The 27,949-nt window shown below is 41.3% G+C and overlaps 1 protein-coding gene and 1 pseudogene across 2 annotated transcripts in view; both read right to left on the bottom strand.

Annotated features, from left to right (window-relative positions):
• The window catches only part of SPTBN1 (spectrin beta, non-erythrocytic 1), a 195,932-nt gene extending 184,863 nt beyond the window's left edge, over window positions 1–11,069 (bottom strand). The window contains exon 1 of the mRNA XM_080812621.1: window positions 10,670–11,069. The gene's annotated coding sequence lies outside the window, so the exon portion shown is untranslated. The remainder of the gene's footprint in view (window positions 1–10,669) is intronic.
• Window positions 11,070–26,845: 15,776 nt separating this feature from the next.
• LOC308349098 (large ribosomal subunit protein eL27-like) lies at window positions 26,846–27,247 on the bottom strand (annotated as a pseudogene). The gene has a single exon. The product of its transcript is annotated as a large ribosomal subunit protein eL27-like (transcript).
• Between the last annotated feature and the right edge of the window lie 702 nt (window positions 27,248–27,949).

The following is a 27,949-nucleotide window of genomic DNA, read 5'->3' as shown; positions in this document are numbered from 1 at the left end:
AACATTTATTATTTTGGTAATAAAATATTTTAAAACTTTTATGTTAGATGATTTTATGCTAATTTATAACTTTTTGAAAGTACACATTCTTCAGAAGCCATTCAGAAAAAAACTATGTATACTGTATAGAGTTGCAGACACTGTCAAATATTCAAGGACTCTAAGAAGGTAAAAAAAAACTAGTATTTTCGGGGCGCCTGGGTGGCTCAGTCGTTGAGCGTCTGCCTTCGGCTCAGGTCATGATCCCAGGATCCTGGGATCAAGCCCCACATCCGGCTCACTGCTCCGCAGGGAGCCTGCTTCTCCGTCTCCCACTCCCTCTGCTGTGTTCCCTCTCTCGCTGTGTCTCTCTCTGTCAAATAAATAAAATAAAATCTTTAAAAAAAAATTAGCATTAACTTTTTTTTTTAAGATTTTTAAAATTTATTTATTTGACAGAGATCACAAGTAGCCAGAGAAGCAGGCAGAGAGACAGAGAGAGGAGGAAGCAGGCTCCCCGCCGAGCAGAGACCGGATAAGGGGCTGGATCCCAGGACCCTGAGATCATGACCTGAGCCGAAGGCAGAGGCTTAACCCACTGAGCCACCCAGGCGCCCCAATATTTTAACTTTTAAGACTATTGTACTCACGATAAAAGCACTCCCTTGCTACAGATTTAAAAATACAATGGAAAATGTTTAAACATCACAGAACAAAATAAATAAGCATTGTTTTAGGGAAGCATCTAGGTTTTCCTTCCCCTTTAAATAAGTAAGATAAAAGGGTGAAAAGGAGGAGGGGTGTAAACCATGATAAGAGCATGTTTTACCCCACCAAAGACTGTACAGCTGGTGAAGAACATTCTAGAAAAATGTACAGCCTTTGAATGTTTACATTTAGCCTTGAAGCAAACACACTACGACAATTATCCCTGAACCTGCTATCAAAGAGAGTAAGGAAACAACAAGAAACCTCACTCAGAGCCAGAGGCAGTAGCCATAGAGGCCAGTCTCCTGGAGGATGTTTTTTACCAGCTCCCTTGTGGCCCAGTTCCTACATCTTTTCCCACACTCCACGGAAGTAATAAAATACCAAGGCTCTAACAAAGCGCACACTTAAATAAGGAATGGAAAAACCTTTTCAAAATTTCAGTGCTCTTTATGCCTTTAGTATTAAGACTGCTTTTCTGTAAGTTCTGGCAGGAAAAAAAATTGAATAGCAAAGGGTATATTTAGCTGATTAATCATTTTACTTATTAATTTTTATCCATCTAAAATGAGGCTTATCGTGGTGTTAGGATATTTTTGATAAAGAGCAAGTGTTTATTGTTAAGTACTTCCAAAAATTTGGGAAATGTGGAGAGATTAAATTAGAGCTCTTCCACAATCTCATCACCAAGAGATAACCACTTTCTAAGCACAGACATATTTAATTATAGATATATACTGCCAAAGAATAAATTCTGCTTATGTATATATCGTTCTGCATTTCATCCTAGTTCATTTGTTAGGTAAAAGCCTGTAATTATGTTCTAATACAGAATTTGCTGTCCAACCAATGGCTTCAAGTTTATGTTACAGATCAGAAATAGAAGGATGCTACAGATTGTAGAGCAGAGATGTCAAATGGCTCTAAAAATCATTCAGGTGTTTACTCCCATAATTTAGAGTTTACAAAGGATGGAATTATGACACCTATAAATGGGTCAGTTTTAAAGAAATCTTGAAATTATAACATCTTAATTTCAGATCTCAAAGCACACTTCACCTAAAACCTTCCTCAATCAACCACTTAAAACTGATAGCAGAAAAAAACCACAAAATTCATGGAAGTTAATCAGTTCATTTCTACAAGCTACATTTTACAAAGTACCAACACAGTTGGGAATTTAGGCCATAAAACAGAACTATTTCCTCCCAAATATTTCCCCCAAAGGTGAAGGGCAATGTGATTCATTCCTGAGACTCACTTTCAAAATGTTATCTCCACACAATTCCCTACTTTAAAAGTCTTAAAACAGCCTGCTGCCTCCGTTCATCGTGGAGATTAATCAATCATACATATATCCCTCTGTCTCACCTATGTGATAGAGAGATATAATAAATATCATATATATATACACATAAGAATTTGCTTTCATCCAAAGAAGAAAATGTGTTATTAAAATTCATTCCTCTCACACTTAGCCTATAATATTCCCAAATGGTGAGAAACCATTAATCGGAAGTAACAGAAATCTGGAGTTATTTTTATTTTAAAATTTTCACTTAGAATTTCATCTGCTTTTCTGACCAATTTCAATGAAATGTGATGGTCTAATGGTTACAAAATTAGCTTCAGCAGCTGTGCTTGGGTTTCCACAAGTGAGAACAAGTATGTCACAGAAGTCCACTGCCCTCTTTCTGCACAAGGATGCTGTTTGGAAATACTAAAGAATCCTGGTCACCTTTTCAGCTGACCCAGGTTAGTGTAAAGTCAAGTTAGCTTTCCATCATATCTAAATGCTCTACTTTTCTCTGAGGCCTATACCCTGAAGACACTAACTTAACTCATTTTTCCCCTGCTGTTAGAAAAGTGGACAGAAGGACAAGTAAGACAATTCTTTAGAAATTTAAACTATTCCTTAGCAATGACCTATAAGTGGCCAGATTTGCTTTTTTCTTTCCTTTTTTTTTTGTTAACAATTAACATAAAGTGTTGCTTGCTTTTTTGATTATTAAAAAATGACCCTTCTAGTAGCATTATATTTACTGTATTCTCTATGTGTAAAATATTTCAAAACTCAAAATGAGAAACATTAAGTCATAGGAATTTCCTTTCTTACAAGAAAGGAAATCACCCATCAACCCACCATCCAAAGCATTAACATTTTAATGTATTTCCTTCCAGTCTTTTATTTAAAATAACAAAACCGGACTTATACCCTATTGTATAGCTTTGCATAAAGGTATTTCCATTTAATATTATATTGTTAGCATTTTCCCACTTCAGTAATATTTTTTTTTAAAGATTTTATTTATTTGACAGAGAGAGCACAAGTAGGCAGAGAGGTAGGCAGAGAAAGAGGGGGAAGCAGGCTCCCCGCTGAGCAGAGAGCCCGATGCGGGGCTCGATCCCAGGACCCTGAGATCATGACCTGAGCTGAAGACAGAGGCTTAACCCACTGAGCCACCCAGGTGCCCCCCATTTCAGTAATATTCTAACAAACCATTATTATTTGAAGAACTATACTGAATTCCATCCCATTCCCTGTGCCATAATTTGAGTACGTCCCATTTGCTTTTTCACTATAAACACTGATAAGAATATCCTTGTTTAAAAATCTGTCCTTATTTTTATTTCTTTCTTTTAGGTTACAGAAATACAAGTGGGATTTCACTCCAAAAAGTACAAGCACTTAAGGTTTCTGTTATATTTATATAACCCAGTTTCCTCTACTAAGTTTGTATTAATCCAAATATTCTCCCAACAGATAATGCAGAGTTCCTATTTTATAGTATCCCAGATAGCCTTATTTACCCACCAATTAAAGTGGAAAAATTAATCTAATTGTTTTGTGTTTCAAATTACTGGTGAATTTGAATAATTCAATATAGTTATTATTGGCTTCTTTGATTTCTTCTTTTATAAACTATCTGTTCATATCCTTTCCCCCAAATAATAGGACTTTAGTGTTTCCTTGTTTGTTAAAAATAGGCATTAGTTAGATTTGCCTTTCCTATAATTTAGACATGATACATATGGACAAGTTTAACATAGACTGAACCTAGCATTATTTATCTAAACGATGGTATGTTTACTGGAATGTATCTTTTCCAAAAAAATCAAAATATTTATTTGAAAGAAAACAAAGTTGAGACTAAGCAAACTATCCATGTCTTGTGGTAATTAAAATGTATTGTGATAGACAGTGGATTATCTCACTTAGTTTTAACAATCCTTTGTGACAGGTACCACCATGCAGATGGAGATACTGAGGCTCACAGAGAGGTCAAGGTAGTATGCCCAAGGTCACTCGGCCTGTATAGGGAGTACCAAGTTGTGTAACTCCACAGCCTAAAGCTCAGAACCCTTGCATCCAACAGCCTCCCATCAGTCACTCTGGCTCTGACCTCTCTCAACTCTTCCAACATTATCTCCACTGAGGTTCTGCTGGAACCTCAGATTGAACATGTTCAAAGATATAACTGATTCTCTTCCCAACTAGATTTTCACTATTCCCAGGCTCTATTTCTGTCATCATCCAAGTCTGAAATCCATGTCACCTTAGCTCCTCATCCACTTAGATCTACCTCCCATCCATTCACTCTACGAGCAACTGGCACAGGATTAGGCCATCACAGCCTTTCTCCCATCTCTCCCCTCCTTCTCATTCCCTTGGTTACCACCGTAACCTGCTCCCTTAACCTCCAGACCCCCGCAATCACCTATTTCCTCTCTCCCTGCTTTTGATTTCTTCCTGTTACACTCTATTTTGAACTCTGCCAGAGTGCTGTGTTACTCAAATATCTTATCATCACAAAATTTGGGGGATATACAGGATCTTAAAACTAAGCATGAGATCCGATTAACTGGTAGTTACTGCCTAGAGCACTATGTTGAGAATGTTACTGAGGTTTTACCTCAGTTCTGTGGAAAAAGAGTATCATGCCTGATTTTCTAGTTCTGCCAGTGAGGGAGGGACTGGTGCCCAGGTGCCATGTTTTAACCCCCACTATAATTTCATCTAAGTTCTTCATTTTAAAAATTTAGAACTGAGACCAAAAGAGTAAATGGCTTGCCAAAGTCACACACCAAGTCAATAAGAGGTCTTTTATCTTCTGGGGACATTAGAGAATATATTTTATACAGTAGAGTATATAGTCTTTAGATCCAGGAACTAAATTTTATTCACCATTAAACCAGCACACACTATTACTCTAACCCAATTTCAAGCCCTGGCAAGACAAGGTATCCAGTAATTTGTTCATTGAATCAAAAACAATATGGCAGAGTAATCTTAGAGTAGCAGCAAAAGGAGAACAGTAGCATAAAATGCTTCTTGGTAAAAAGACCTATAATTACTCTACTTTCAAGAACAGGACCCTGAGCTGACGAAGGGTTTCCAGTAAGTGGTCTTGTACAGCCTGTGCTGATCGATACATAAATCCCACTATAATAAAGCCTTTTAAAAAAATAAAAGAATAAGCTGTTTATTAGCTCCTTTGACATAAAAATATCAAGGCAGTTTTTGGAAAGCATTTAGAAGAGGTCAGTGGCTCATACACCTTAGGTAGTTTGAAGAGAAGTAATGAAACTGTTATTAACTGAATACCTACTATGTACCTAGCACTGTACATTGCTGTCTCCCAACCGTATCAGGAAGTATTATCATTTCAATTTTAGGAAAATGTTTCTATTTCAATAAGGAAACTGGTTTCAAGAGTACTGAATTATTCCAAGGCCAGATCCTAACTGTGACCACATGGCTAGTATACAAGAGCATTAGGATCTGAGCCGATACGTTTGACACCAAAACTAATGCTCTTTCCCAACTGAAAAAAGAAATTTTCCTGCCGTAACAAAACTGTTCTCGCAAACCTTAAAGAACAAAAACTGATTATGACTCAACTGAAATTATGGATGACTGTTCATCAAATGAAACCACAGAGTTTTTAAAAACAAACACAAACTGGGAGGTAATTTTTGTGATACATATAATCCACAGGGATTAGCAGACAATCTACATAAAGAACTCCTACAAATCAATAAGAAACAAATCTAAAAGATAAATAGACAAAAAGCTTAACAGGGACTTTACAAAAGAAGGAACTCAAATAGCCAATAATATACATACTTAACCTCACTAATCAGAGAAATGGCAAATAAAAAGCCTGATGAGATATCATTTCATAAATATTAATGGGACAACATTTTAAAGTCTGGTAAATGAAGTAGTGGCAAAGTTGTAGAATGATTATAACATGTACACTACTTGTAGGAACACAAATAGTATGATCACTCAGGAAAAAACATTTGGCATATTTAGTAAGGTTGATGATACACATACTCCATTATCCATCAAATTTTACTTGTGAGAGAAAGAGACAGACAAATGTGTGCTTGCATCTATCTCCAGGTATATATTAAGAGACATATAGAAGACATATTCACAGCAGCCTTTTTATAAGAGCAAAAAACTAGAATCAATTCAAATCTCTATCTATAGCAGTAGGAATAAATAAGTGGTAGTAGAATACCATGCAGCAGTAAAAATGAATGAATCACAGCCACAAAATGAATGAATCTCAGGAATATAATGTTAATTTAAAGTAAAAGTCACAGAAAAATACATAAAGTGTAATTCCTTTAATAGAAATTTCAAAAACATAAAAAACCCATAAAGATAACCCATAAGGAAGAGCAAGGGAGGGAATGATAAACATAAAGTCAGGACAGTGGCTACTTCAGTCGGGATGACAGAGTACCAATCACACAGGCAACTATGAATACACAATGATAAGATTCTTCTTCCTGAACTGGGTGATGGGTACCTGAGTGCCCACTGATTTATGATTCTGTAATAGATCTTTTATGAGCATTATTTTGTACATACAAATCACTTAATAAAAAACTTTAAGAAGGCAATGGACCAGAAGGGCAGGACACTGAATATACCAGGAGAAGTAACTGATGACAGAGAACAAGATGGCAGAGAAGATCAAAGGGAGCAGAGGGACACTTGCACTCAGGTGTTCAGCTTCCTGGACTCCAATTCTGCTATCTCAAAGCCAATGCCTTTTTACCTAGGCAGGGAGGGGAGACTGTTTTTCAACTTTAGAGGTGTTCTAGAAAAGAACTAAAAAACCTCACTAGTCTAAATAACTATTAAAAAAATAGGGCTCCTCCATCTAAAAATTAAAGAATTTTACAAAGTATTTCCGTATTAAATGATTTACAGTCAGTGCATCCCTTTCTTCAATACCACTTAGTGACCCAAGGCGGGGGGATGTGCTGATCTTTCAGACAAAAACAAAAGAAAGATACTAGAAGGATATGGAAGTCCCCTTAGCTGAAGGAGTAGAGCAGTTTCACCATTTAACATGCATACAAGTCACTTCGGGGTCTTGTTAAAATGCAAATTCTGATTGGGTAGGTCTGGGATGAGACCTCTAAGAATCTGCCTTTATAAAAAGAACCTGGGTGTTCCACAAACCTCACTACTGCAACAAGAAACATTATGAAAACACCTTCTCCAGGGACAGCTAAAAACAGAAGTGTGGGTGTCTCTAATTGGGATAGTTTCATTTTACCCACCAAGATAAAGAAATTGAAATACTCTTCCTACACTATATAAACTTGGGTACAGGATACCTGTTATCAGAAAAATCAAGAATACTAAACTAGGTCTTTTGCAAAGAAAAGGTGCTCTGAGAGGCAGCAAAGACTGAAAACTTAAAAGAGAAATCCATGAGAAGTTTTACTCACTTCGACAGTAGCCTTTCCAGAAGGGATATTAGCCCTTTCCTTATGAAAGAATTGTTTCCCAGTGGTACTGAAGAAACCAGAACTACCAAAAGGAAATGCACAGAACAGTAATTAAAGACTGATTATAATGCAGATGTTGGTCATGGCCCAACATATTCAAAGGAGCATCACACAGGTCTATATATTACGTGTGTGTGTGAACAGCTCTAGAATTCTAAGAATATGCTCTTAAAATGAAAAGCTTATTATTTTAACAGAAACCACATCAAATAATTCCCACTCATCATGTCTGTTTAATAGTAGTAAAAACCCTTCCATCTCAAAATAGTACTTCTGCATGTAGAGTCATGCTTTCATACTGCACTCAATAACCACTCAAACTCTTCCAAGGAAACACCAATGCCAAGTCTCTGCTAAGAGTGTGTCAGAGCAGAGAGTGAGGTCTTCTCACTTGCTCCTACAACATCACAGACTGTTGTTACTAGTCTCACCCTAAGAGACGCTCTGCACAGAAAGCCCGCACAGCAGTTTCCTCACTGCCCCAATACTTTCAGATAAGTGTTCGGTTAGTCCAGAGATAACAGAAAGAGTGTAGCCTAACAGAATTCTGCACCTGGTGTGTAAGTCAGTACAGCTAAACCCCCTGCGCCATCAACACGGGATATTTTTTACAACATAATAAATCCAAAATGTCTGGATAATCCTTGGAAACAATACTCCCAAACATCTTTAGGCATTACAATTTTACACAACCCAAGCAACGATGAAATCCAAATTCAAAAATATTCTACATTTTAAGGCCCTCTATTAGAGAAACACAAAAATAATGCACATAAACCACACAACTGACATGCAGTTCCACTCTGCAGAACCACATAAAACCAAATGGGGGACTCATTAGAGATTGTTTAAAAATAAAAGTAGATATGCCCTTGCACTGAAGCACTGACCTTCCCTTCCGGTTAGCATACTGAAATTCCCTTTTTCACGCATACATTTTAGAAGAGGTGACATTTAGATGTCTCTCATTTGCCATCCCACATTGAATAAATGAATTGTAGAAGTGGCATTTAGAAGAGAAATTCCCAGTGTTCCCAGACTAAACAGATGAGGACTTTGGGAATCATCTTCCTCTAACCAGATACCAGCCACAGAGGCCTTGGTGGTCTGCCTTTCACCATCCCACCCCTCCCAGCCACATCTGCCAAAAATACGTACACAAAAAAATACATATAAACAAACACAAATGCAGTCAGTTACCATGATAATCCCATTAGTCATGACTGGATACTTAACGCAGCTACCTAAATCAATCTGACTACCAATATACCAACAATCATGACACTCACTTACCTAACAATCCTTAATAGAAGAATCCAAATCTCTAACTGTGTAAGCAAGTGATAAAAAGAAAGCAAATACGGGTTAAAGAAACAATTTACTATCCACCAAAAAAATAGGTTTTTCTTAAAACAACTTACTGAATGTTAGTTTTTTTAAAATGTCTCAGAGACATAATAACTAAAACACATCAATCCTTTCATTAAAAAAAAAAAAAACGGTTTCCTATAGGAAAAATCATATTCTTAGTATTAACCAAAGAGAGAGGTACTGTAATGTCATCGTCGGAAAGCTTCAATTAATCACTTTTCACATACGAAGAAATCGATGGATAGCTGGGTTGTAGTCACAGATTTCGGGTAATGCACAGAAAAACACTGCGACTCCCGATACGGACTGCACCACTGCCTCCGCACACCACCGGGCCTGTCCTCCCTGCAGCCCCTCCCTACGGCTCAGGTCCCTCAGTAGGAGATCAGATTCCGGTCCGCACCGCAGGCCGGCTCTCTCAGCCTGCATTAGCGCTGCAGGACGCCCCTTCGTCCGAGCACTGTCCCACTGTCCGACCGGCGGGGCGGGAGGGGTCACCCCAAACAGCAGCCCCCCCCCTTCACGGCTAGGTGACCTGGTCCTCCTGACGCCACATCCAGCTGAAGCAGCATGACAAGGTAGAAGCAGCTCCCGGCCGCGGCCAAGGGCAGCCCCGGGCCTGGGTGGGGCCGGGCGGGGGCCGCAGGCGCCGAGTGGCCGTGCCAAGCTCCGGCAGCGAGAACCAGGGGAGGATGCGATACTGCTGCATTGTGCTGCATCACGGCGAGGGCACTGGTAGCCATCCATCTTGCCAAAAAAGCACATCCCCGCCCAAATAAACCCACCGAATCCATTTTTCTCCTCTGCTGAAGCACCCCCACACTCGCCCTCTCCTTGTTCTGAGGCCCGGCTTTTGACTGGAAAAATAATGGACTTGGTTTGTATACTGACATCGACAACACTCCCCTCCCCATCTGACGACAGGCACTTGGCATCGTTCCTCTCACAAAAACAAAGAGAAGTCTCCCCCCCCCCAAAAAAAAGAGGGCCGCGGGCGCGGTGTGAGGGATGAGAAAGGGGGCTTCTAGCCTACCCCCGCCAAAGGCCGGCCCGGAGGGTCCCCGCGCTGGCACAAACCTGTTGAAGAGCGGGTGGCTGGAGCTGAAGGGCGGGCGCCGACGCGGCTCCGCGCCCCGAGGCGGCTCACGCCCAGCCCTGGGAGAGTGGGGACGGCGGCGAGGGCGGGGGACCCGCGCGAGGATGGGCGGCGGGGAGGGGGGGGCGCCGGGCCGCCGCCTCCGGCTCAGCTGCAGCGCGGCGCAGCGGGGACCACGCCTGGCCGCATCCCCCGTACCGTTACGCGCGGAGTCGGGCCCTGTCACCGCCGCCCCCGCTCCCCACCAGCCTCGGCCGCAGGGAGCACACCCGAAAATACGCCCTCCCTGCTGCCCACTCCGTACCCACCCCCGCGCCGGGGGCAGCTGCGCCCTGCTGGAGGGAGGAGGCGGTGGAGGCAGAGAGAAGGAATCGGCGCCGCTGCGCCCGAGGATGGGGCTGGGTGACCCCGGTGCGCACAGGGGTGCCGTGTTCCCTCACTGCGGAGCCTGCCGCCCCTGCCCGCATAGCCCGCGTACAGATGAGCACAGGAGACCCACGCTCCCCGCGCCGCCCCCGCCCGGGCTCTGCAGCCTCCCTGCCCCCACGCCGCTCCCAGGGCGCAGGGCAGCGGTGGGGCAGCGGCGTCTTCCCGGCCTGGGCCCGCGCCCCTCCTCCTGCCCTCCCGCCGCCCAGGAGCCCGCCCGGGAGGCAGCCCCAGTGAGTTGGCATCTTCCTGCCTAGGCCCCCCACCTACCTCCCACGGATAAGGGGGTGGGGGCGCCGGGGTCCCGTCCTCCTCCCGCTCCTCGGCGGCCGGGCGGGTGGGCCGGGAGGCGACTCCGCGGGGCTGTCCGCGGCTGGGGCCGGGGCTCACAGGACGGGACCGGTGGGCGCTGCTGCGCGAGGCTGCGCGCTCGCTCCGGGCGGAGAGGCGGCCGAGGGAGGGACTGGAGGAATCCGCAGCCTGCACGGCAACAGCTGCACTGATTCCGGGGGCTGGGCGGGAGCGCCGGGCGGGGGGAGAAGGGGAGGGAGCAGGCAGGGAGGGGGCGAGGGGCGGGGAGAGGGAGCGCGCGGGCTCCGGGGCGCGCACACTCGCGCGCGCACAGGCTCTCTCCCGCACACCCTCCACACTCCGCTCCACACTCCGCTCTGCTCGCCGCTCCTCCCTCCCTCAGTTCCTCCCTCGCCTGCCCTCTGCGCCTGCCGGGAGCCCTACAGCCGCCCACCCGGCCCCTGCCGCGCGCGCTAGCCGAACCTCGGGCGCGTCCACGCACTCCCCGGCCCGGGCTCTGCCAGGGCCCGCCGCCGACCTCGTCCTCTGCCGCGGGGACCCACCAGGGCTGGCCTAGGCAGGGTGGGCACCGCCGTCGCCACCACCCGGGCAAAGGGACAATGGGGGCTTTGTCCCCACAGCCGGCGAGGACCAATTTCACGTTTAATTTGAGGCTAATTTGATTATCTCCTTGGAAAGGGGCAGCCTAATTTTCTACGTGATTTGTGCAGCCTCTTTTCGCCCGCGATGTTTGCGTTTGGAACGCCGCGGAGAGAGTGTTGAGGGAGGTTTTAAAACGTGGTTTGGTTGGTTTGGTTTTAGAATTTAGGTGGTGATGCCTTATAGGTTCCGCCCAGCCTGAAGAAGAGCGACAGGGACCTCTCCGTGGGAAACCTCGGGCGATGGGGGCAGAGAGTTGTTACTCGATGAAGTCAAGCTCTTACCTACCACCACCACCCCCGACTCCGCCCTTTTGTGAGATTCTTCACCCTGTCCCTCCCGGTGGCTGCGAACAGACCCTACAAGTGGTTTGTCCAACTCCTGCCTCTGGGCGTCCTGGCTCACTTTACCCTAAAACCGGGTCCTCTTCCCGAGCCTCCGTTGCGGAGTGGGGTCTTTGAAGCTTCAGTGCAAGCCCCTAAGATGGCTTGAGGGTTTGATTTCTCCCCCTACCCGCAAACCCTGAGATGGACACCGGACGCTTTGTCGAGTTTTTGTCAAGTGCCAACGCCCCTTCTCAACCAGCTTGCCCACCCAGTCAATCCCCCAGGCTATGTAGAAATTCTGGAACCGCCAGTGCTGGGGCGAAAAGATGGTGTCATCACCGTGTCCACGAATAGAAACGCCCTTTAGAGAGAAGAGTCTAGGGAAACTGACGTTCTGCCTGCTATGTAGGTGCCCAACGGCTGCACTGTAAGCTTTCAGAGGGAAGAGGGCCCTTCTCGGTTGAAAAACCCCAAAGGCTTTTCTCTCTGAAGATCTGACCCTCAATCCATGAATTAAAAAACAAAACAAAACAAAACAAAACAGAAATAAAAGATAGTTTAGATCATGTTTATATCTCAAATCAATAGACCCCGAGGGCTGATGAGTTTGTATTTTTACATGTATTTTTAAATGAATATTTTTAAATAAATCTAAATGAAATTGTTCCCGCAAAGTGAAGATGAGTCTTCCTTTTAGTGCTTCACCATCAGTTTGAATGTTTGTACCAGTGTTTACTTTTGATAGGTATGAAAAAATACCGACAAAGGGAAATAATTTAGCATTTTTCTCAGAGGGTTGATCAACACCTCCAGAAGGTGAACCCTCCAAGGACAGGGTTCTTTTGTAGGTTTGTTCACTGTTTGTACATAGCAGACACTTAGGAGGTGCTCAAAAAATATTTGTTGAATTGAATTGCACAGAATCATCATGTAAGTGGCTGCCCTCATTAGGTAATACAGGAAATCCACCAGGAATGAAAGTTGTTTCCCTTTCACTTATTTTGTTCCCTGGCCCTCAGCACCTCCCCACCCAGGATGTTAATGAAATACCAAAGTAAACAATGGCAATTCTGGAAAATGCTTGTTTAAATTCTTCCACTGTTATTCTGAAATGGTGACTCTTAACAGCTTCCTTTATCACAGATAATAGTACTTGACTAACTCTTCATTTGCTGGATGAGTCACCTCCCTTACCCCATTCCACTCCCACCTAATTTTTAAAAATTTCTTTCAGAAAGGGAGGCCACACACAACCTTAGCAAGGTATTCTAGTAAGGTGTCAGTAAGTATTCCAAAAATGTAAAAGGCAAGGATTTGGAGTTTCACTATAAATACCTGGATTTTCACCAGACTTTCACTATAAATACCTCACAATTTTGAATTCTTACCCTTTGGTGGAAAAAAAAAAAATCATCATCTAGGAGAGTCCAGGGTACTACTGACTAAAAAAAAGTAACAGGTCAAAGAAAAGACAGTTTAAATATGGAGAGATTATTGCAGAGGACATATATTTCTGTGAAAGGCAAGAATCTAGAAAAAGATGAAAAGCTTTAGTAATTGTGATAACTCAAAAGGATTATTCTCAAATATCTCAGAAGCAGCAAGTTGAAGTTCTTCCTCACATCACAAGATGATTTAAAGGAACCTAGAACTCACTGGTATCATGTCTGTAACATACTATAGTCCTACTCTCCATTTTTAAAACCATATGATTATACATGGCTTTGTCTCCCATAGAAATACTACTTTATTGCAAAATTTTTTCAGATATAAATTGCTAATTTAACTTTCCATTCAAACTGTAGGGGAAAATATTGTCAACATATATATTAGTCACTATAGACTAGGTTATAATGTTATTAATACACAGTTCCCAAATCTCAGTATAATACAAAAGTTCCAAATCAGCGAAAGTTTAATTATTGCTTATATAAAATCAACTATGGGGAAGCTGTCTTCCCTGTGTCAGCTCAGTCTTCCAATATTTAATATCATGGTTCCTCCATGTCAGTAGGTACTTCTACCATCTCCACTGTAAGGGAAGAGCATGAAGGAGGGCTAAGTACCAGCAACTAAACACTTCCACCCAGAAATGACACAGGGTTACCTCCACCCACATTTCATTTGCCAGAGCAAGTTCCGTAGCTACACTTGAAACCAGATATTGATAAACAATAGTATTGTCGGCCTGTTTTGTTTAGAAAAGAGAGAATGGCACTTAAAGTAATTCCTAGGTTATGTTAAATTAACCCAATTAAAACCCATCTTTTATTGTATTGATAATAGCCTTAAAATTTAAAATTTAGAACACATTTTGAAAATTTGAATAAGTTTTTTTTCATCTGTTTACTCCTAAATTTGACTTCCTTTCAACTCTGAGCTAGTCTGAGAAGTTTCCTCATAGTAGAAATGTTCTATTTGGGGCTTCACACATACTAATTTTGCACTGGGAAAGCCTAAAGACTTACATGTTTGAGCTGTCGATATCATGAATTATCATGAATAAATAGTTTTTGAGCACTGGTAACACATTTATAGATGTATAAAATAATCCATTCTTTCATTTATTCAAGAAATATATGTACTTTAATCTGTTCTAGGCTTTACAATAGAACAATGGGCAAAACAGTACAAAAATCACTGCCCTCATGGATCTTCCATTCTAGTAGGATGGAAGTCAATCAGCCAATCAACAAACAAGTAAAATATATGTATGATGATAAACCTGAATAACGTAAATATGTAGAAATAATATTTATAAAATTAAAAGAATAAGTAGCCTTGGTGTTCTAGGAAAGAATCCTCAAATTTTCTGTTAATAAAAATAACCATAAATAGCAATTGTAAAATGTTTTCCAGTTTTTAAAGTGCTTTAGCAGATATATTTTTTGTTCTTTTTGTTAGTTCTGTGGGGTAGATATTAACCCCATTTTATAGGTTAGAAAACTGAGGACACCAGTAGGTTAAATGAGTTGCCCAAGTCCACACTGCTACTAAGCACCACTGGTATCTGCTTAGAAGATAGTGTATCAGGGACGCCTGGGTGGCTCAGTTGGTTGGGCGGCTGCCTTCGGCTCAGGTCATGATCCCAGCGTCCTGGGATCGAGTCCTGCATCGGGCTCCTTGCTCGGCGGGGGGCCTGCTTCTCCCTCTGCCTCTGCCTACCATTCTGCCTGTGCTCGCTTGCTCTCTCTAACAAATGAATAAAAAGAAAAAGAAGAAGAAGAAGATAGTATATCAGAGCTGTGTGCTTGGCATTGTGTATTATTAAAAAGAAATTATATTTTCAAGATGAAAAAGTTCTTTGTGGGGCACCTGGATGGCTCAGTCAGTTAAACATCTGCCTTCGACTCCCGTCATGATGAGCTCCCTGCTCGGCAGAGATCTTCCCTCTCCCTCTGCAGCTCCCCTTGCTTGTGTGCCCTCACTCTCTCTCTCTCAAATAAATAAATACAATCATTTTTTTTAAAAAAGAGAGTTTTTTGAGATGGATGGTGGTAATGTTTGCACAGCTATGTGAAAGTACTTAGCACATTGAACTGTACACTTAAAGGGGTAAAAAATGGTTAATTTTATGTTATGTATGTTACCACAAGTTTTAAAAATCTTCTTAAAAAATAAAAACTAAAATGTTTTAAATAGTTCTAAATCGAGACCTCTAGAATAATAGAGTAAATGCTCTCTTAACTTTTCTTCAGTTAACACACTTGTTGAATTACACTATTCATTCCCTCTGTATCATGAGCATATGACATGTCCACAGCCCACCAAGCATACTCTGACAGTAGGCTATGCTCTGCTACACCTGTATTTTTTAGTTCCCACCATTGTGCTATGTATTTACCAAGTCAGTTCTGTTTATTCCCAAATTTATTTATGCCAGTTATGACAATTGAACCCATTTTACTTAATAATTATAATTAAAAATTACATCAATCAATTAAATATGAGTGTGCAGAGAGACTCAGTGATAAGTTGTATATATTTAAACATCTAATTAAAAGCTAAAAATATTGCCATCAAATTATGGGTGGATAAGATAACAATAAAATTTAGGAAGGAATGTAAATCATAAAAACCTTGAAATATCCAGAGTCAGATGGCTTTGCTAGTGTCTCTAAGTTCTTAGTCAACTTAAAAGAGAGCAAAGTGTATCAGATAGCTGTAGCTTATGCAAAAACAAAGTGGTTTTTCACTCCATAAACATGTTGGAAGAAACCGTTTGACTATCAAAAGATTAACAGGTGAACATACATTTATAAGTTCCAAGTAAAGTAAAATTTCATCTCTTTTTCCAGATATAAATCTATTCTTTTTTTTTTTTTTCAAAATGTATCTCAAGGATTAGGCAATTAATTATGCACCAAAAGCATGAGCAACAACAATAAAAATAGACAAATTGGAATTCATCAAAATTAAAAACTTTTGTGTATTGAAAGACGTGATCAAGAAAGTGAAAAGGCAATCTAGAGAATAAGAGAAAGATATTTGCAAATTACACATCTGATAAGGGTCTACTTTCCATAATATATAAAGACCTTACAACTCAACAGCAAAGAAACAACCCAATTCGAAAATGAGCAAAGGACTCAAATAGAATTTTCTCCAAAGAAGATATACAAATGGACTTCAAGCATATGAAAATATGTTCACCATCATTAGTCACTAGAGGAACTCAAATCAAAACCACTCTGAAATACCATTTCACACCCTCTAGGATGGCTTTAATTTTTTTAAAAAAAGAAAGAAAATAACAAGTATCAGCAAGAATGTGGAGGAACGGAAGCCTCATATGTTGCTGGTGGAAGTGTAAAATGGTTCAGATGTTATAGAAAATAGATCGACCGTCCCTCAAAGAGTTAAATGTAATTACCATGTTATCCAGCAATTCCATTCCTAGGTATATGCCCAAAAGAACTGAAAACAAGTACTCAAACCCTTGTACACAAATGTTCATCATAGCCCTATTTACAATAGTCAAAAGGTAGAAAAAATCCAAATGCCCAATAATGGATGAATCAAAATATGGTATATACATACAATGGAATAGTATTCAGCCATACAAGGAATGAAGCAACGATACATGTTACAATGTGAAAAAAATAACAGACACAAAAGTCACTTATTATATGATGCCATTTATATGAAATATCTGAAATAGATAAATCCACAGAGATAGAACATAGATTGATGATTGCCAGGGACTGAGAGAGGAGCAGGGGAGAGGATGGGGTATACCACTCAATTGGTATGGAATTTTATTTGGGAGTGATGAAAGTGTTTTAGAACTACATAGAGGTGGTAGTTACACAACATAATGAAGATCCTAATGCCACTGAAATGTTTGCTTTGAAATAGTTTTATGTTATCTGGATTTCACTTCAATTAAAAAAATATAATTCAAAAGTTAAAGTCTTTTTTATTCCTCATTTCACATCATTTTCAATAACCAATTAGCCACTTGTCACATCAGGTAAATGGGCTTCTGCATGTTCCTTTTTTTTTTTTTTTTTAAGATTTTATTTATTTATTTCTTAGAGAGAGAGAGAGAGAGAGAGAGCACAAAGCCGGGGAGTGGTGGTGGGGGGAGCGGCAGGCAGCACAGTCAGAGGGAGAAGCAGGCTCCCCTATGAGCAAGGAGCCCAACGCAGGACCCTTGGGATCATGACCTGAATCGAAGGCAGACGCTTAACCAACTTAGCCACCCAGGCATGCATGCATATTCTTTAAAACTTGCCTATATGCTCCTCTTAAAAGAGGGTTTGTCACAATTTACCTCTCATATACAAGCTGATTGTTCTACTTGTCTATTTTCAGACAGCTTGATTCTAATTACCCTGCCACAGAAATATAGAAGTGATTCTGAGTCCTTATTGTTGGAAACACACAAGAAATTAGGGGGGAGGGGCTGCTGGAAACTTCCTTTGGCATGTACCTACTGAGGATGAGGACGGGAAGAGTTTAGAGTGTGATGGCCCACCATAAAACATCGCACAATCTTCATCTTCTAGGCCTGCGCTGTCCCATATGGTAGCCTCTAGAAATGTGGCTAGAGTGACAGAGAAACTGAATTTCTAATTTTACTTAATTTTAATGAACTGAGATTTAAATTTAAAAGTTGGCTCTTGGTTTCAGTTATTAGAAAAATTTTAACTATGTTTGGAACAACTTGTATATTTGAATCTACTTCCTTTAACTGTAAATTTAGTGAAATCTACACACACACCAGATTCAAAGACTTGGTAAAAAAAAAAAGATGTAAAATATCTCAGTTTTTAAAATATGCATTATATGTTGCAATGATATTATCTTGGATATAATGGGAATAAAACCTATTTTTAAAATTAATTTTACCATTTGTTTTTATTTGTTCAAATAAGGCTATAGCAAAAATGTTTAAATTACATATATGATTCACATTCCTTTTCAACTGGACAGTTTTATTCCAGACATTGTCAAAGGGGACTCCAGTAATTGGCAGCCTCACTATTTAGACTCAGGAAAACTGAAGAAAAGCAACTAGAATTTGGAATATGCTACCAAGTGAGAATCCAAAGTGAGGTCAAGTTCCCAGCTTCCAGGCTTTTTGTAGTACTTCCATCACAATGGACTTGGTATCTATGGGTGGCAAGCCATGGTGCTCTTTGTGAACAGAAGGCAGACATGGCCAATATTTTCATGACTGGTGTCATTCTTTTGGAAGTCCAAAGATGACCTTGGCAATAACAGAGGACCATTGCCTCAAGATAACCCCACCCCACCAATGTGACATAGTTTGCCATCCTATGTCAAGGATTCCAGAAGTGGGCTAGATTCATGCCTAGAATTCATTCAAGTAATTGCAGAAATTCATAGGCTGATGGGCAAAGAACAAAGAGAAAAAGAAAAATCACTTCCCCACAGAGATCAGAAAAGTTTAACATGCCACTGATTTGAGGAGAAACTCTTCTGTCTGGATCGAGTGATTAGATCTTGTCCACTTTGCCTCCTAATTATATTTCCGATGTTGGAGTATCCTCATTTCCCACCGTATGTCTTCAGATTCTCAGTGGATGGAGATGCCCAGTCACAGCATAAATCCTATGTCTCATTCTCAGGGCATGACAATGTAACACTAAGGCTATCTGAACACCTGCTATGGAGGCAATGAAATTCTTTCCTTGCTTGCTTCCCATGGTTGGCAAGCTGGTTTCTTCTCTTGAGTTTTTTCTTTTATACACAGGCTAGACCAAACAAGGGTTCAATTTTAATGATAGGCATTTATTTAAGACTGAGTCCGGAACTCTCAAAGAATCACAAAAAAAGAGAAAATACTGTATTTGCTTAATTTCAGTTAGTAAGCATTCCCCCCAGATGAGTTGTGAAGTATAACAAAAAAATTTTTAAGTAGACTCCAAGCCCAGAAGAGAGTGCAGTGCAGGGTCTGAACTACCCACTCTGAGATCAAGACCTTAGCTGAGATCAAGAGTCAGTCGCTTAACCGACTGAGCCACCCAGATGTCCCAAAGCATGATAATTTTTTGTTATTGTTTTAATACTGTTATTTTTGTCACTCATGTATATCTCTAGGCACTTTGATAAGTACATGTTCTCATTTTACTGTTACTTATATATGTTATGACATGTACTCATACTCTTATTAAACCATTTTAACAATGAGGAAAGTGAGGCTACAAATCGATTGGGTCAGTTGTCTGAGGTCTTACATATAGCTAGTAAGTGATGAAAACAGAATTCAAACCCAGATCTGACACCAAGTTTCTAAGTCTGAAAAGGGAAATAAGATTCTTTTGTAGAATAGTGCCTGGAAAGTATTCATCACTTTAAAAAATTTTTGATTTATTTGAGTGAGAGAGGGAGAGAGAGGGCCTGCACTAGCAGGGGGGAGGGGTAGAGGGAGAGGCAGATTCCCCACTGAGCGGGGAGCCCAACATGAGACTCCATTCCAGGACCACGGGATCATGACCTGAGCCAAAGGCAGACACACCCAATCAACTGAGCTACCCAGGAGCCCAGGAAATAGGATCTTATGATATTTTTCTTACTAGCTTTAAAAGCAAACACAATGACTCAAAATATGGGGTCAAAATTACCCTTTTTTTAACTGAAATAATTTTAATAAAACTTTAAAGAGACTTTTTTAGATGAAGCCTGAAAGGATGTATCTAAGTTTGAGAAAGTTTTAAGTACCAGGATTCTTATGTGCTTATGTTTCAAAGTTCATTCAACTTGAAAGTCATCGGTTCCTTAACAAGTGTTGCCAATATGAAATAAGAAAAAATACTTGAAACAGAAAATCCCCCTGTGTTTAGTGAACAGAGCGGTATTGTTGTTTGTTTTTTGAAGGGGACAGGAGATGGGGGCAGTGGTGGGGGTGTTTGTTTTTATGAGGTCTGCTTTGAAAAGCTCTTCTGAAGCCTTCCCAGGAGCAGCCAAGCGGGAATGCTGGAGTTGATGCTGTACATGCTGGCTAAGTGTGGGCCTGCCTCAGCTGCAAGTAATTTAATCTCAGGATTCTCTCCAAACGGGACCTTGGACCAAAGCAAGCTGGGGATGCCATACATTGGATTTCTCATGGCTGTGAGACCCTGTGGTAGAAACAAAAATATTTACAGGTCAAGATTCTTAAGGTGGTGGGTTACCTAAATCTGAGAAGAACGTGGGATTTCACCCATTTGGGAGGAAGGTTTACGCTCTCCAAGGGGGAGAGTCTGTGGGCAAGCTGGAAAAGTTATCCAAAAGCATTCCCTCAACTGTGTCTTAGCTGTTGGAGTGTAGATGTTATCTATCATTTTTAACCATCCTTAAAAGGAGAATCAGGGCCTTCTCTGATTCCTCTGCTCCTGTGTTTATTTGCCTTCCAAGGAGATTTGAGAATTTGCTAGGCTGCCTCCTCCATTCCTCCTCATCATAATTCTCCAGGTTCTCCAGAAAGAGCAGCCCAAGACCTTTCACGTGACCATCAGCTACGTCCCAGATGAGTGGAAGCTTCTGGTTGCTGAGCGTCTGCATTAGGTGGTATGAGCTAGGGAATCAAGATGACAAGCTTGAGAAGAAAACTCCAAGAAGATCCAAATGGCCAAAGTTTCACCTTTCCAATGACAAGTATACCATAGGGGTTCATATTTCCGCACAAAGCTGCAACAATAAATTAGTACATCATTCCTTAGTTCAACCTTAGCCTAACTAAAAACTGCAAATAAACAAATATGATAAATGCCTATTTTTGCTAAAAATCATTGTCACAGTCAGAGGTTTCTCTTTTAACTTTTTCTTTGACAGGAAATACATTCCCATAATTAAAAAATCAAAATGGTAGGGATGCCTGGGCTGGGCTCAGTCAGAAGAGCATGTGACTCTTGATCTCAGGGTCATGAGCTGGAGCCCCATGTTGGTCGTAGAGATAATTAAATACATACATACATACATACATACATAATCAAAATGGTATTAAAAGGAATGCACTAAGATTCTTGCTCTCATCCTATCCCCACCCACCCCATACCCCACCCCATTTCCTATAGAAACCCATTTTAAAATTTTCTTGTGTCCTCTTCCAGGGTACCTGCCCAGTGTCTGTTTGGGCATGTATAAACAAAATCACACATATATTCTTATAATTTCTCTTTCTTTATCATACAACAGGGGGCATTCTACAAACACTGTTCTGTACCTTGCTTGCTTTTGGTCACTGAAGGTGTCCTAGAGATCATTCCTCATCAGACTTCTTTATTCTTTGTTGTTGTTGTTACAGCTGCATAGCATTTCGGGATACACCAACTTAATTTATTTGGGTTGTTTCAGTCTTTTGCTTTTATAAACAGTACAAACAAGTGTTTCTGATCAGACATTTCTGTCTCAAACTTTGTTCCTTCTATTTTCTCGAAGTTCCACATGCTTCTTGATGGCTGCCCAAGGGGTGTGCACTAGACCGACAGAAGGGTAGAGATAGAAGAGGCTTTAGAACGGACTTAATCCAGCTTACTGTTTTAAGAAAGGGAAACCAAAGCTCCTATAAAGACACTTGCCCAGGGGTACAGAGTGATTGGTCTGGGACCAGAGTCTGGGTTTACAGAATCTCAGCCTGAAGTTGTACCTGGTAGATTACACTGCTGGGTGCTGGGTGCTGGGTGCTGGGTTCTGAGTGTGCGTGTGTGTGTGTGTGTGTGTGTGTGTGTTGCTCCTCCAGGAATATAAAACTCATTGACTACAAAGTCAAACATGGTAAGCTCCAGGAGAGGACTACAAAGCCCCTTGGAGCAAGGGATGTCCCAGAGCAGGAAGATACCTGGTTAGGGAAAACCTGGAAAGGTTTCATCAAGGAGGTAGCATTCATGGCAGGACTGGAAGGATGGATAAGATTTCACCAGGAAGAAAAGATGAGGAAAGGCAAGAGCACAAGTGGATATGGGAAAACATCAGGTATCTTTGGGTAGCAAGGAGTCTGGTGTGGCTGGAGCATAGTGTATGATTAGAAAATGAGATTACTAGTTGCTTTATATTTTTTTAAAGATTTTATTTATTTATTTATTTATTTGAGAGCACAAGTGAGGGGAGGGGCAGAAGGAGAAGCAGACTCCCTGTGGAGCAGGAAGCCTGATGTGGAACGTGATCCCAGGCCCCTGGGATCATGACCTGAGCTAAAGGCAGATGCTTGACTGACTGAGCCACCCAGGCATCCTACTAGTATTGAACACTTGCCCTATGCCAGGTATTATTCTTAGTGCTTTATCAGTACTAGCCTTTAGTCTTCACAACCTGTGAAGCAAGTGCCATTATTATCTCCATTTTACAGGTGGGGACACGGAGGCACAGAGAACGTTGATAACTTGCCTCAAGTCGTAAGTCATGCACTTGGTAAGATTACATTCTATAGAATCTGACTCTAAAGCAATGTTAACACTTCCCCATGTTCCTGGGAGATGAGACTGGAAAAAGATAGTCTTATTAGAGAGGATATTGGGATGCGTATTGAAACACAGACAGATTTATACCACTGAAGGAAATAAATGCTTATTGAGCATATACACTATCTCCAAAAAATCATGTATGATAAATATTATTTCCCATATAATTCAGATGGGGAACTGGGTTCTGAATGGGAAAGTAACTTGTGTAGACTCTCAAAGCTGTCAGGTGGCACAGAGAGCCTATGAGGCCCATGTCTGAATGAAAACCTGTGCTTGTGCACAGGCTAGTGTTTATCCAAATTTAGCCCACAGAGTCCTAGTGCATAGCCTAGAGGGGAATAGTGTTTGTGGTCAAATGAGCTTAGGAAGTGCTAAAATGAACAAAGTTAGTCCTTAATTTAATTTCAGATTTTCTCAGAGATTTTAATATACTTCCATGCTTCATAAATCAACCAAGCGGTAGATGTCATATCTCACATTTTCAAAACTGATCTTACCATGATGCTCTCTTCTCCCACCACTCCCAAGCCCTTTGTTCAAGTCACACTCCGTGGAAATAGTGCTGGGAGGTATACCAGTTTGGGAAAGCCTGAATCAAACATATTGGAGAAAGAAGGGAAGGAAAGTTGTGTTTCCTGATCAGCTGGGCATACACACACACTGTTTATAGATCTATTGTGTTAAAATATGAAGAGCACTGGAATCTTTCTTTCTGAGGGCTGCATAGAAAAGAAGTTATCCGAACTTCCATATCACAGAAGACTGATATATTTTGTTTTGGTTTGGTTTTGGTTGGGTCCTTGTTTGTTTTAAGTATCAAAATAACAAGCCTGATTTGATTTCCAAAGCAGAAATCTCCCAATTTCTACTCTAATTCTTTCCCACCCCAAGGTGAAGGTGTTCGGGTGTGGGAACCAAAAAGTGTATCCTGACCGTGCTTTTTAGGTTATGCCTATGAACTTAATTTCTGATTAGCTGGTGGTTTAATTTATAACTTGATGTTGTTAATGTGTCCCCATAAAAGAGAATATGTTAAAAAAGAATACCTTCAGGGCACCTGGGTTGCCCAGTTGGTTAGGCATCCAACTCTTTATTTATTTTTTTAAGATTGTATTTATTTATTTGACAGAGAGCGAGAGAGCACAAGCAGGCAGAGCAGCAGTGGGAGAGGGAGAAGCAGGCTCCCCAGTGAGCAGGGAGCCTGATGCGGGGCTTGAGCCCAGGACCCTGGGATCATGACCTGAGCCCAAGGCAGACGCTTAACCAACTGAGCCACCCAGGCGCCCCAATCATCCAACTCTTGATTTCAGCTGTGGTCTTGATTTCGGCTGGGATCTTGATTTCAAGTCTGGGGGATTGAACGCTTCATCTGTCTCCACGACGAGTGTGGAGTCTGCATGGGATTCTCTCTCTCTCCCTCTCCCTCTCTTCCCCACGTCACTCCTGTGCATGCTCTTTGTCATAAACAAACAAACAGTAAATAAATGCCTTCATTCTTTCCTTCAAATTGCCTCATGAAATGTAAAACACACGTGGCATGGATAAACCAAGGAAAACCGTTGTCATTAAAAAAGGATTCTGTGAATCTTAAACACTGTATGCAAATAATACCTTTCTACTGGGTACAAATTCTGCCTGTCAAAAGACATTTTTGTAGGCAATTGTTATTACATTTGATAAGTTGAAGGGAGCTTCGTTTTCAATTCTAGGAGTGCCTTTTTTTTTTTTTTTTTAATTTGTGGGAGGGTTATTAGAATGGCCAGAAATGCTATCGGTGCTGGTTTTGTTACCCGATAAAATAACCAGCTATAAGAATGAGAGGACGACTTCGTAACATTCATTCTTATTTTGAGAGCTGGGGTGTGGGTGGAGGCTTAGACACTACTCCAAGCTCTTGCAAGAACCTGGAAAATCACTTGTAGTAGTGTCGTGTCATACTTTTGGAGAAGTTTGATAGGGGTCTCTTCAGATACAGACAAGATTAACTGTTGGATATTTTTTTAAGAAAGTATTTATAATAGAGTACTTTGCTACTGATGTTGCTATTGCTCTAAAACTTAATTTTAATGACTCATGACTGTGAGTAAAGTCCAAACTCTCTCTATTGAACCCCACTGCACTCTGACTGGAAGGTAGAATATTTAGGATAACCATCACTTCCTTTGCCTAAGTCTGCAGGAAGAGGAACCCAAGGGAAAAACACAAATGAAAAAGATGTATTCACTCATAATCTTTCTTAGGCCAAAATGAACAATATATAGATGCAAATGCTAGTGAAACAGATTGAAAATTGAACAGCACAGGAAAATTGAGAATGGTGCTAAGCAAATGCAATAAAATACAAATCCATCCATAACCTGATGAATACAAATAATCTTCTTTCTTTTGCACACCCTATGACCTGGTCATACACATTGGGATATTTCTCAAGCATGGGCAACTGGGATCCACAACCTATGAAACATACCAGTCTCGTGAGAAAGCTCTCATCTTAGGAATCACTGGAATTGGGATTCTGTACCATTTTAGTGGCTTTTTGGTTTTGGATTGGGTCAGAAATATTGGGTGAAAGGAAACTTGAGATGGCTGTCCTGAATTATAACCTTGGTACCACCCACTCTATGAGCTCAGACAAATGATTTCATCTCTTGTGCCTGTTTCATTATCTCCCATTCCTATTCTCATTCTTTCATATCCAGAGGTAGATGTCATCTGAAGCCTTGGGCACTTTGCATCATAAATCAGGAACAAATCCAGGAGGGAGAAAGAGTGAAGGAGACAAGTACCCTGGTTAGGAACCTAAATTTCTGCATAATCTTTGTATTTGATTTTTATTACCGGTATTTCTGGACCATTCCTTTGTACATTTTCTCCTGGTCCTCGGAAAACTAAAGTCTCTGTAGAACATTCCATGAATGATCATCAGCATTACAGTTTCACTAAAATAACTGGGACCTATTTATAAACCATAGGAAATTGTTCTTGCTCAGGATACTGTCTGAATAAGTAATTTAAGAAATGAAAAACACTGTCAGTCATCCATATGCTTTCTCTATTTATTGTTTCCCAAACTGGCCTGGAGTGTTCCTATCTCTATACCTTTGTTTAGGCTCTCCCCACGGCTTGGAATGCCTTCCCCACTCACTCAAATTCTCTCCTCCTCTAAACTTCTGCACAGACATCACTTATTTCAGGTAGAAATTTCTATAACTTTTGACATGGCCCCTTGCCCGCTAAAACCCAAGAATCTTTTTCTGCCCTCAAATCTGTGAGTCATTTGTACCCCCAACATGTCACTTAGCATTTAAACCCTACCCTATTTTGTTTTCTCCTTTATACCATTATATAAAACTGGGATTTCCAGAGAGACTGTGAACTCCTTGAGGAGAGCGTCCTCCATGATATAACCAAGGAAGTATCCAACACGGAGCTAAGAACATGAATGGCACTTAGTGTGGTTGATAAAAGGTGATGGTCTCAAAAGGTCTAAAGCCAAATGAAAGAAAATCCCAGAAACCCTATGTGCAAAATACACAAAAGTTGACCTAGTGTGGTAGAAGTTGGGATAAAGGTAGGTATACTGGCATCCCAAAAACTGGACCCCATTCCCTACCCTCCTCTCAGTGCAGGTGCTGGACCAGCCCCACAGTTCACTCTACCTTTCTCTCCTGACCTGTGGGTGCCCAGTCTCCCCGGGCATCTGTGTGGGGAAGATAGCCTTCCCAGCGCCCCAGAGGCCTCGTTCCATTCCCTCCAGGCATAAGCATGGCTGATCATGGAAGAGACTTTGGGTCATATTCCCCACTTCCTACTGCCCCAGCATATTCCCTTAGGAATGCCTGTGTGCTTGAAATTCTGGAAGTCCCCAATAGTACTTTCTGTCAACACAAACATACTCTTCCCCATAAGCATAGTTCTCTTTTCTCCTTCATATTCTCAGTTAACTGCAAGGCAACAGAGTAAACAAAGTTACTGGTGGTACTTTTTTTATTGAGGTAAAACAGACATATAACATTATATTAGTTTCAATGTAATGAAATTGTAATGATTTTATACACACATATATTGCAAAATGATCACCACAATAAGTATAGTTAATATCTCTCATGGTTCATAGCTACAAATTTTTTTTTCTTGTGATGAGAACTTTTAAGATCTACTCTCTTAAGAATTTCAAATATGTAATACCGTGCTATTAACCATAGTCATGCTGGTGGTACTTTTTTTGTGCTATTTTTAATGACTGAAACAAAACAGATCTAAGACTGCAGTTTCTGGAAAAGTCATTTGTTCTTGCAGGTCTTGTAACTCTCCTCGAATTTGACCTTGGCCTCTCATCAGGCCTTGCGTTTAAGAGCAGGGTCTCAGAAGACATCCTTGTTGATGACAGTTTTGTCTAAGGGGATAGCTACCTTGTGGGCATGAGTGATTGTAGTTATAAACTTTGTAGAGGACTTGATCTTTGACCTCATGGCGATTTTCTTCTTACTTGTGGCAGCTGTCACTTTGTGGGGACAGGGGTCAATTCCAGCCACCAGAGCATTGCTGTAGGGATGGTCTGAGGTACTGTCATCAATATTTTTCATGATGACTGCTTTGTTTCCGGAGTAGCATCCAGCCAGGACCAGCACCACCTTCTGAGGTTTCATGAGCTTGACCATCTTGATACCAGCTTCTCAAGCCTACAGCAGAAAGCTCTGGTGGTACTTTTAATGGCACAAGGCAGATCTCATTCAGGGCACAGGAACAGAACGAAGAGTGGCCGTACCATCCACTCCTTGGTGCTGGAATCATCATAGCCCATACCACCCAGCGCCATTCTGCACTCTGCCAACATTGACCATCACGGCTTCCTGCTCTCCGTGGCTTCATACTTGCATTCTTGCTCTCCCTTGATTTGTCAACATGATGATTGGACTAACAATGGCTTTGCCCTTGACTTTCCATCCTGTTGACCTCTTTGGGTGTGGGGATCCAGTTTTCACTTCAGACCCAACTTAGACCCTGGTACTCATAGTTTTGTTCACTGACCATTGGCTTTTCCAGGTCCACTGATCCTGGCCACTTCAGTCACTTCAAAACACCAGGTGCTGCCAACCACACGTGGCAAGATGCACCAGCCAGCTGGAATCTGGGGCTGCCTTCCAGAGACACTCTTGCCTGGTCCTGACTTGTCTGTGCTACAAGCCCACTTCTGTTCAGATCCATACCCTAAACTCAGCAACTCCAATTTCAGTAGCTTCCTGACTCCCCCTGCATGTGTTCTTCCAGATATTCAGACTCAGGTTACCTCTACAAACTTTGGCCTTGGCCACCTTCGTGGCTCCCTGTGCCCTCTCAAGCCCTTTGGCTGCCCTGCCTCC

The sequence above is a fragment of the Martes martes genome, assembly GCF_963455335.1.
Source record: "Martes martes genome assembly, chromosome: 9".
NCBI classification, from domain to species: Eukaryota; Metazoa; Chordata; class Mammalia; order Carnivora; family Mustelidae; genus Martes; species Martes martes.
Note: the sequence above shows the minus strand (reverse complement) of the source record. Positions and strands in the feature narration are given on the sequence as shown.